Source organism: Scaptodrosophila lebanonensis, unplaced genomic scaffold, assembly GCF_003285725.1.
Source record: "Scaptodrosophila lebanonensis strain 11010-0011.00,11010-0021.00 unplaced genomic scaffold, SlebRS2 tig00000072-arrow-pilon, whole genome shotgun sequence".
In the NCBI taxonomy this organism is placed as follows: domain Eukaryota; kingdom Metazoa; phylum Arthropoda; class Insecta; order Diptera; family Drosophilidae; genus Scaptodrosophila; species Scaptodrosophila lebanonensis.
This window is the reverse complement of record NW_022060558.1, coordinates 7,469,388-7,478,953: the sequence shown is the minus strand read 5'-3', so window position 1 is coordinate 7,478,953 and position 9,566 is coordinate 7,469,388.

The window sequence follows — 9,566 nt, the reverse complement described above, 5'->3', positions numbered from 1 at the left end:
AATCGACCGAATAGGGACTTGAGTGCAATGATTCACAGATCGGGCTTAGTTTGGCATTCGGATTTGGCGTGGGTGCTTGAAATGTCCTCACTGCGATTTTTACGACTTTTCGAGTGTGTGTGTGTGGCAAGTGAAATGTGAAATGCTTTCTTGCCTGTTTGTTGTGTGTTTTTTTAATTACTTTGTTTTAATAGTCGTAAAATTCCGTGTTTTACGCACTCTGTGGACCAGTCACTAGGTGCAGCAATCGTATCCAACTATCGAACTGTTTTGTCTCTGGCGGCGATTGGTGCTGGTGGTGGTGCTGGAACTGGAACTGTGACCGAGACGGTGGCCCTTTAACGATGCCGTGTAATTGCGTTAACTTTATGGCTTTTTAATTTTTATGTACACTTTTTGTTGTGACAGTTTGTGGAACACACGCACAGGTTATGTTGCTGGAGCCGCGGTTAGATGTTTTACGTATTTTTGATTGAGGTTTGATTTATCTGTTTATCACTTAACGGCAGCTTGATGGAACATCTCTGACTAACTGTGTTCGCAATGGGCCAATTTGTCGTATTTGTCGGATTTGTGGGATTTGTCAGATAGCCGTGAACTTTGCACTTTTACGGCGCTCACGGCAGCGGGAACATATGTGTAACAATTTTTATTTGATGCGCGTGCTTTCGCGGCCGTCGTTCTACTATAAAACGCACTAAAGCGGCAATAATCGGGCACGGCAACAGTTAAAAGACAATAAGTGTTTATTTCACAAAACAGCAGAACAACAAACAATAAACAAGCGGGCGACGAGCGAGCGCGAATCAAACCGAATTGTCTCCGTTAGTCGAGTTGTTGAGTTGCCGAGTTGTAGAGTCGAGTCAAGAGTCGCTTAGAGCTGAGCGATCCGCAGACACTACTGCGCGCCACGATAATAAATATTATAATAAAACGAAATTTTTAAAAGAGTATAAAAATTTCGTGTAATTGGTAATTTTTGCTGCCGACGAGGGCAGCGACGCTCGCGCTGGCAGCGACGCAGCGTTTAGCGTGAGTATTTTCCTATTGAGCGCGAGAGTGGAGAGTTTGTCTGTCTGTTGGTCTGTCTGTCCGCTTATTTGGGGTCTGGGTCTGGGAGAGCTGTTGGCGCTGTTTGGATCGCCGTCTCGGTTTGTGTCCTCGGTATACGGTCGTCCGCGTCGGCCGTTGTGGCGTTACGAGCAGCGAAACGTTTATGGCGCAATACAAAAGCCATGCGAGCGCTCTTATGGGCAGACTGGCGGATGCTGAGGCTGAAACTTTTGCCGGGGCAAGTTAAGACACAGCTCCCAGCTAGCAAATATGTACGCATACAAACACTCTTACACAACTGCAGCTCAGCTATTTGTCTCGCTTGCACGCAGTGCACGCCTGCTGCGGAGCAGAACGGCGCATCGTCGGTGGGTGTGTGAGTGAGGCATGATGGCCGCACATTTTGAGTGGAAGAGCTCAGTGGTGTTTGAGTGCATTTTTGAGTTGCTGTCGGGCCATTTCTTGAACGATTTCGGTTTTAGTGCGCCCAATGGATGCTTAATTTTGATGTTTATAACGTGAGAATGAGAGTGTGCGCTCCCACGCCAACAGCAGCAACAGAAAACAACTGAGCGAAACTATAATTTTGAGTGCTTCGAGTAAGTCGGTTGAGCGATGCGGTAAACAGCGAGTGAAACGTCTTTTTAAGTGTTTTATGCTTTGTTTGGCAAAATGTTATAGTTGATTAAATTATTTTGTATTATTCATGTTGTTTATTTTGTGCCTTGTTGTCGGCTACAACAAAGCCCCCCAAATGAGCAACAATGTTTTCTTATTGGCGCACATTTGATCATCTTTCAATTGACAATTGACAGATAGCTCAACATGCAATCATAGTACATACCTACGATATGCTGCCATAAAGCACAAATATTATTCTGTGTTTATGTCGAGTCCATCCCTTTTTAAAGCAATTTAGTTCAAATTTAGTCACAACAAATTTTATTAATACTTTTTATGAGACCCATAATACACATAGATTCGCGTGCTCGCGCTCAATGTTGCCAACTGTGAGTGTTTGTGTATATGGGTGTATGCCGAGTGTATGAGTGTTTTTTACCCCTATATGAAATTTCGAAAAATCCATAAATTCGAGAGATGTAAAACGCCGACATAGTCACTTTTTTTGTCCGCTGTTGTGTCCCAGTCGCTGTACATTGTTGTCGTAGCTGTTGTTGTCGTTGAAATTGCTGTTATGACATTTTTATGAAAAATTTGAAATTTACGATTGGACAACAAGCAATTTTCGAAAAGTATTTCTTGTTTGCCTGAATCTCATGCGGAAATGAAACGAATTTGTAATTTCTCAACCCAGCCATTTGGTCAATAGCGGAGCTGAGATATAAGTATCTAAAACATAACTTCTAGTGGAGTCAGTAAGAGCTTACAATTAATTGAAATTGCTTGGTTTTGCATGTTATTTATATAGAAATGCTTAAAATCGAGTAATTTTATCTACCTTTTCATGTAGAAGATTGCAACCCTGCTTGAGATTGGCCCCGACTTGTATATGCAACAATGGGACTATCTCGATTGCAAGACAATACCGTGATAATGATTAAAGTCAAGTTTGGGCGTGGCTTGGCTCCTGTCAAATGTAAAACAACAAAGGATTAAAGTGTAAAGGATGTAAAGACCCTGTAGCTATTGTACAAAAAGAGTACAATTTTAGTTGAATAGGCATAAAACAAAACAAAGTTTAAAGAAGCAATTACACCATGGTAGCTTTTTGCTTTGACTTGGTGCTTTAAGATAAGCATTTAAATAATATTGAATAAGGAAAGGTAATGGCTTCTATAATTAAGGGATTTAGTCAAATTAAACAACTGAACTCACGACCCGACTCCATACACACAGAAAATGATTGGCTCCGCATTTGTTACTGTATATATTATCGTGTTACTGTTCGTTGGGGCTAATAGTAGATATTGCTTCAACATAAAATGAAATGTTCAATAAATATTTTAGACTCATTACGACGAGTGAATTTTCACTCACTCATTTCTTTTTTTGCGCTTCACAATTAACAGACTTCCATTTCCATTGCCCACGATTGTAATAAAAATGCAGGGAGGTTTAGTTATTCTTTTATTTGGCATCATTGTGTCAAGCACGAGTGCAACAAATATAGGAAATTCGAACTAAAATATTTGATCGAATTCATATTTATACATTTTTGTAATGGCACATTCAACCATTTTACAAAGTTCCATTCGTTAAAAATATAGTAATATCAATATTTGTGAGTACTTTATTGGACTTTTAACATACAAATATTCTCCTTTGTTGCCGGCTAATGCGATACTTCTGCATATTTGCGATGGCAATTGAATTATTTATCAATCATCGAGTGGTTAACAATAAATCTGACACCTTTGCCATGTTAAATTTGATGGCACACTTGAATGATCGCCGCCTGTAGCGAAGCCCGTGCGGTCGTCACAAGTGTTTAAAATTAATTGCTCATAAATTCCGAATTAAACATTTTGCCACACTTTGGTTTATGGCTCTGCGGCGAGTGCCGCGTGCGTGCGGGAGTGAGTGCCTGAGTGCGAGTCTGAGTGCATTCGCAGCTCAACCAAGGCACAGTGGGACAAACATTGCATTTTTTTTGCATCCTCATTTGTTTGCAGTCATTGTACGAATTACTGTGGCGATCGGGCAAGTTTTTGTTTTGTTTATTTGAGTTCTTTGTACGGGATGATATACATGATCGAATCAGTGAATATAAATATATCATTAAATAATAATAGATTAAAAACTATACAAAATTAAAAACATCATAAAAATAAAAAATTATTTTTCATGAAACGAGTTAAATACTCTCCTCGTCTGTTTAGCATTCACTGTTCCTTAAGACGAATTCTCGACAAATTCTACTATTAATTGAAATCTTTTTGGCGTTTCATTCATGATCACCATTTGGTTATTGTTTTAGTTCCAATATACATATATGTACTTTTTGTATACAAATGCTTAAATAGTAGTGATGTGCGATATAGAAGGAGTAGCCATCTTACAGACGAGACGGATATACGGAAGGACCCCGTCACACGTGTGGTCTACATTTCTTCTTTTGGGAGTTATAAGCACACGCACCAAAAACAATATAGCCTTTATGTATGAGGAATATCAATTATTAAATACGGAATATTTGGAATATTAGCTACAAATTAGGATTATGTCTGATTGGGCGCTCAACAAACCGGAAAACTGTAAAAACATACACTTTGATAATCAAAACAAATAATAAAACACCTTCACACGTTAATTCAAAAGTTGCATGCAAACCAGGAGCTATTTAAGTAGTTTGTTTCAAGAAAAAATAAAGGAACAGAAACTATGAAGAAGGCGCTGGCGCCGGTTCCGGTGCCGGCGATGACGAGAAAAATCGTGACCGTGCCATGCAGAGAAAAGGAGGGCCATTAAAAGATAATAATCGTAATAAACTAATAAAATTGAAACTGGGTGAGGAGTGGCAAAATAATAAAAAACCAAAAGCGGCAGAAAAAATATAATAAAACACTATTTGAGGTCGTCATCAGTCGCTGCCGTTAGGAGGAAGCCAAACCAAAGTTGTGCGGGTGCGAAGCAGGAGTCACGCACGTGGAGCGCCGGCGACGATCGGAGCTGAGCCCAACGTAAAGGTTGAGTGGCTTGGTGTGCGTCAAAAGTTTGTCACAAATGCGGAACAAACCATAAAGCCATATAAATGCCGACACAGCGGAATACCTTAATCGACAGGTTGTACATGTATATAAAAAAGCATCATAAAATTTAAACACTTGTAAGAAAATAAAACCGCAATTACAAAACTGTGTGTTACACTTACCAGCAGGCTAGGAGCGTGCTACAGCCTTGTCTTAGTGGCTTTCAATAAAATACGTTTCTGCTTAATTTACTACAAACAACTTTAATTTCGAACCTACTGCGTTTCAAAGGTGCAATTACAAACTCTGACTCATTGCACTTACGAGTATTCAGGACAGCGCACACCGTTCTTCTCTGTCTCCCTCTCTCTCTAATGCTATCTTTGTTTCCTGCAAGCCTCTATTGTCTATGTGGTTGTCGTAAACCCAGTAGTAAGCATATAAAATGTAATTCCCACCACTAAGCTTGGGTTGAATCCTCAATAAAATGCTTGTATACAGACGTATTCAGTTTTACATCGATTTTCAGAGCTCGAAGAGTGAAAATGCCAGCGGCACTCACTCAATGCCAATTGAAGACGCACCAGTAGCGGCGTTGAGCGCACGTAGGAGTGGGTGGACGTTGTTGTGCGGCTACGGCTCATTCCTTAATTTGATACATTTTTATTGCGTCAGTTTATGGCTTGTTTGGCTCTTGTGGTTTGGATGATGCGAATCGGCGGGCGAGCAAGAGAATGAGCGAGAGAGAGTGGGGAGCGGGAAGAGATGCATGTGTGGCGTCCACGGATGATTCGTGAAGTGATTCGCATTATGATTATAAAGTTCCTTCTCACGCAATCATTTTTTAATCCTTCGGCGATGGTGCATATGGCTCTGCTCTACTTCGTGTTGCTATCACTTCCCAGCCTGTGTCCTGTCCAAAAATGGTGTCTCTGTGTCATCCTCGAGAGTCGAGTCAGTTGAAAATTACTCAATAAAATTTATACGAGTGCGTCTGACGGTTTTCTGTCTTCCGACTTGTGTGCTTGTGTGCGTGTTTGCTTTTATTTCCCCACTTTTATTGCATTTTAATTGCACTAATGATGCACCGTTTTGTAAATTACGTAAATGAAAATTATAAATCACAAAAATAATTAAAAACGTAAAGAACAATCGTAAAAGTGAAAAGCATGCTTCGGTTGGTCGTTGCTGACGACTTTACATTTTTACTCAACAATTGACAAGGAATTGCTGAGATGGCTTCTGTGGGACACGTTTTAGTGACAGACCCCTGAAAATAGTCAAGCGAGAAAATGTTTCGCATTATTTTATTATTATTTTATTATTTAATTAAATTAAGTGACATTCGTGTTGGTTTCGCGATTATTTGATGTCTGATATTTGTAGAAGTAAATAAATTTACCAGGAGAATGCACATGTTTTTCGATAAGAAAATCCACCGTAATCGAGAATGTACTGGGCCCGATACGAGTTAAATATAGATAAAGTGTGTTTTTACATTCACAAATAAATCATGACAAACGAGATGCCGATAAACGCCTATTAAAAATAAATAGATTTGAATTTTTATGTTGTTAATAACAAGCAGAACACAAGTAAAATAAAGCAGATAAGCCAAAGTAACCATCAATAATAAAAATTCTCTAAGCTGGTAAAAATACTATGTATTATGAGAGTCCGCTAGAATATCATGGTATCTTTTCCAATTAGATAAATACCATTAAATGGATTTTTTGCAATTCTTGGGATTGGAATTTTAGACACGGCTAATAAGTGAAATTCTTTAATATATACATTCTAGCTTAATAAGTGAGGTAGAAAAGACTTGAAGAAGAGTAGTGGAAATATAGAGTTATATTCTTATTCTTATACTTATAAATAAAATATTATGTGATGGTAATCTGTAATTCGTAAGCCTTCGATTTTTCTTTCGATCAATCGTGAGCGTGATATTTTCAGTTTTTGGAACTCTACAAATAAACTAAATTGATATTCCCATAAATTCTGAATGATACTGTCAATTCCTCCTCTTGATGTACAATTGGAAAATATTTTCCTAATTGGTTACCCAAATGTGTGATGTCGAATAACTTACTCTCTAAAAACATCAAACCAACACACATGCACGAATACGTATTAAACTCCAAAGGTCGCGAGTGGGCTGTTGGTAGGGCCCTGGTGGGCATTGGAAATACAACATTGGCGCAGCCCGAAGACTAGCGTGTTTTATATGCCTCAACAAGACATTAAAACACACACACACTCCCATTTGCTTGCGCCTGGTGTATCCCCGACCGCGCAGCTCTAATGTCCCATCCTACCTGAAGAAAGCGGTTTCTTTTGCAGCTTCCCAGCCGAAAAGCCGAATTCGAGAAAAATGCTACTCGTGAGCTTCAGACCTCAGATGTTTGCTGTTTTCTCAAGATTATGGCCATGGGGACGGCGATGATGGGCTCACAGCAAAAGGAGATTTCAATATCATAAAAAATCGTATTAAGAGAATCTCATATTGAGAATCGTAAAGTTTTTACGACCGTTTAATGGACTCTTGCAGTAAGCGTGAGTATTTACGCGCTGCTTAAAAGCGGTAAAATATGGCAAAGTGGTGTCGGGGGATAAACACGCAAACGTACACACATCCCGAGCCAAACGCGATGGGCATCATGCAAAGTGCACTGCATATCACTTTTTTGAACAAAAATTGTTAATTAGTGTAATTTCCGCAAACTCAAATCTAAATAGTTTTGAATATTTTTCATTTGATATTGGTGTTTAGAATACGGTGCTCATAAAGGACGGCAGCGCCATCTATCCACCGTACACGTAATCAGACGAAATCGCAGTTAACAGTCGGCAATGCAGTATACATACGACAAGCAGTGCACACACATCCTGGCAATTGAAGTTATACAATATATGCAGCAAGTATTTCACGGCCTTCTAGAAAATAAATCAAATAAGAACAAATATAAAATATACACAAATCAAATAAAATGGTATTCTGTAATTGCATATCGAATCACATTGATATTGAATTACAATAAAATGACACTCTAATCTTTGTACACAATTAAATGAAATTATATTCTTTAATTTCAGTTTTTTAATTTTATTTCTTTCAATCTAAATTAATTTCTAATAACTAAACGAATAATATTTAACATCTGCGTGTGTTCATTTATTTATATACAGTTCCAACAAATAAACGAATAATATTTAACATCTTCGTGCATTCATTTATTTATTAATAAATAAATTTCCATACTTTGGTGTCAATATAGTCCACCAATTCAGAAACAACAACAACAGCTGCTAGGAGAGGATGGACCAGAATTTCCCATATAAGAAACGAATTCCCAAGTTAAGAAAATGATGATTTGATAAAAACAACAAACTTGGATGTAGGAGAACCTGGATACCAAGAATGGTTTTTCTAGTATTTTCACTTTTACACGGACATCGATACATCTCGTTATACTGATCAAGAATAAAGACAGAGCACGGATGTTTCATACATTTGCACTAACCCTGGCTTAGCCTTTGGGTACAGGGTATTATAGGCATATATTCATCAAAAAAATATATAAACATAATAATAGGGCGAGCGGTACAGATATTTTTATCCAAAGTACAAAATAATTCTGAGGTGCTACTTTTTTTGTACTAGTTCTGTATATACTACCAAAAAAAAAAAATTAAAAATATTTATTGAATTAAATCTTTAAAGGAAATATATATTTTTTAATTAAATGAATATAATAAAATAAAATACATTTTATTTATGTGACTGGATGTAATTGTTAAATCCAAGAACTACTTGAGCTATAGAGATTGTTGTATTAATTTCAGCTTTTTATATTGATCAAGAATATATACACATTTAAGGGTCAGCCCCGCTTCTTTTGTGTGCTATACATTTGCAATAAAATTAGAAAAATATACGAAAAATTATGAAATTGTAGTTTTAAAATACGAAAATAAAATGAAAATATGACGGAATCTAAAAGTCAAAAAATCACACTCATGGCGTTAGTGAATACATATATGTATAAATATATATTAAATATATTTAAAATTAATAATTTAATTAGATATTGAATGTACTTCATAATCTCCGGAAATCCTATGCGTCTCTAGCAAGTCAGATAGACAGATAAGTTAGTAACATGATAATATTGGGCTGGCAACAAAGTTAAAAACCTCTGTCGAACCAGTTTCTCAGCTGATAAACTTTAATCATTCATTTCGTCAATATTTATTCCATAGTTACATAAACTGAACTCTCTACTATTGCTCAAATTTCATTCAAATCGGTTGATTCTAAGAAAAGTTATCAGCGAAAAATGTTCTTCCCAGAAACTGCAGCATTGAGGTCGCTTTCCTCTTCTTCTTTTTGCTTCTGCTATGGGTGCATATAACTCAGCACCGTATGTTTGTTTGGATACAGGGTATTTCACTGTCGGGTTTGCTTGACTGTAGTATTATCTCTAGCTTAAGCAAATGTAACACACAGAGGGGGGCGTGGTAGACCTTAGAAAGTGTATATATTCTAAATCAGCATGACATGACGAATCGATCTAGCCCTGTCTGTCCGACTGTTCGTTTTATCCCTCCGTCTATATGGAGGCAAGCATCTCAGAAAGTATAAAAGCAAAAATAACTGAGCTTACAAGTAGTATCCAGAATCTGCTAAGTCCGAGAAAGAAAAGTTTGTGTATGTACGTTGTACACGTATATGGAATGTACACGAGTTTATTAGGTTTGAGGGAAGTCAAAAATGTAACATACAGAGGGAGTTTGTTTCCTATCCCCCTACTTTCCTCCTATTGGGGATTTCAGAAAACGCCGTTCGTATAATAACCT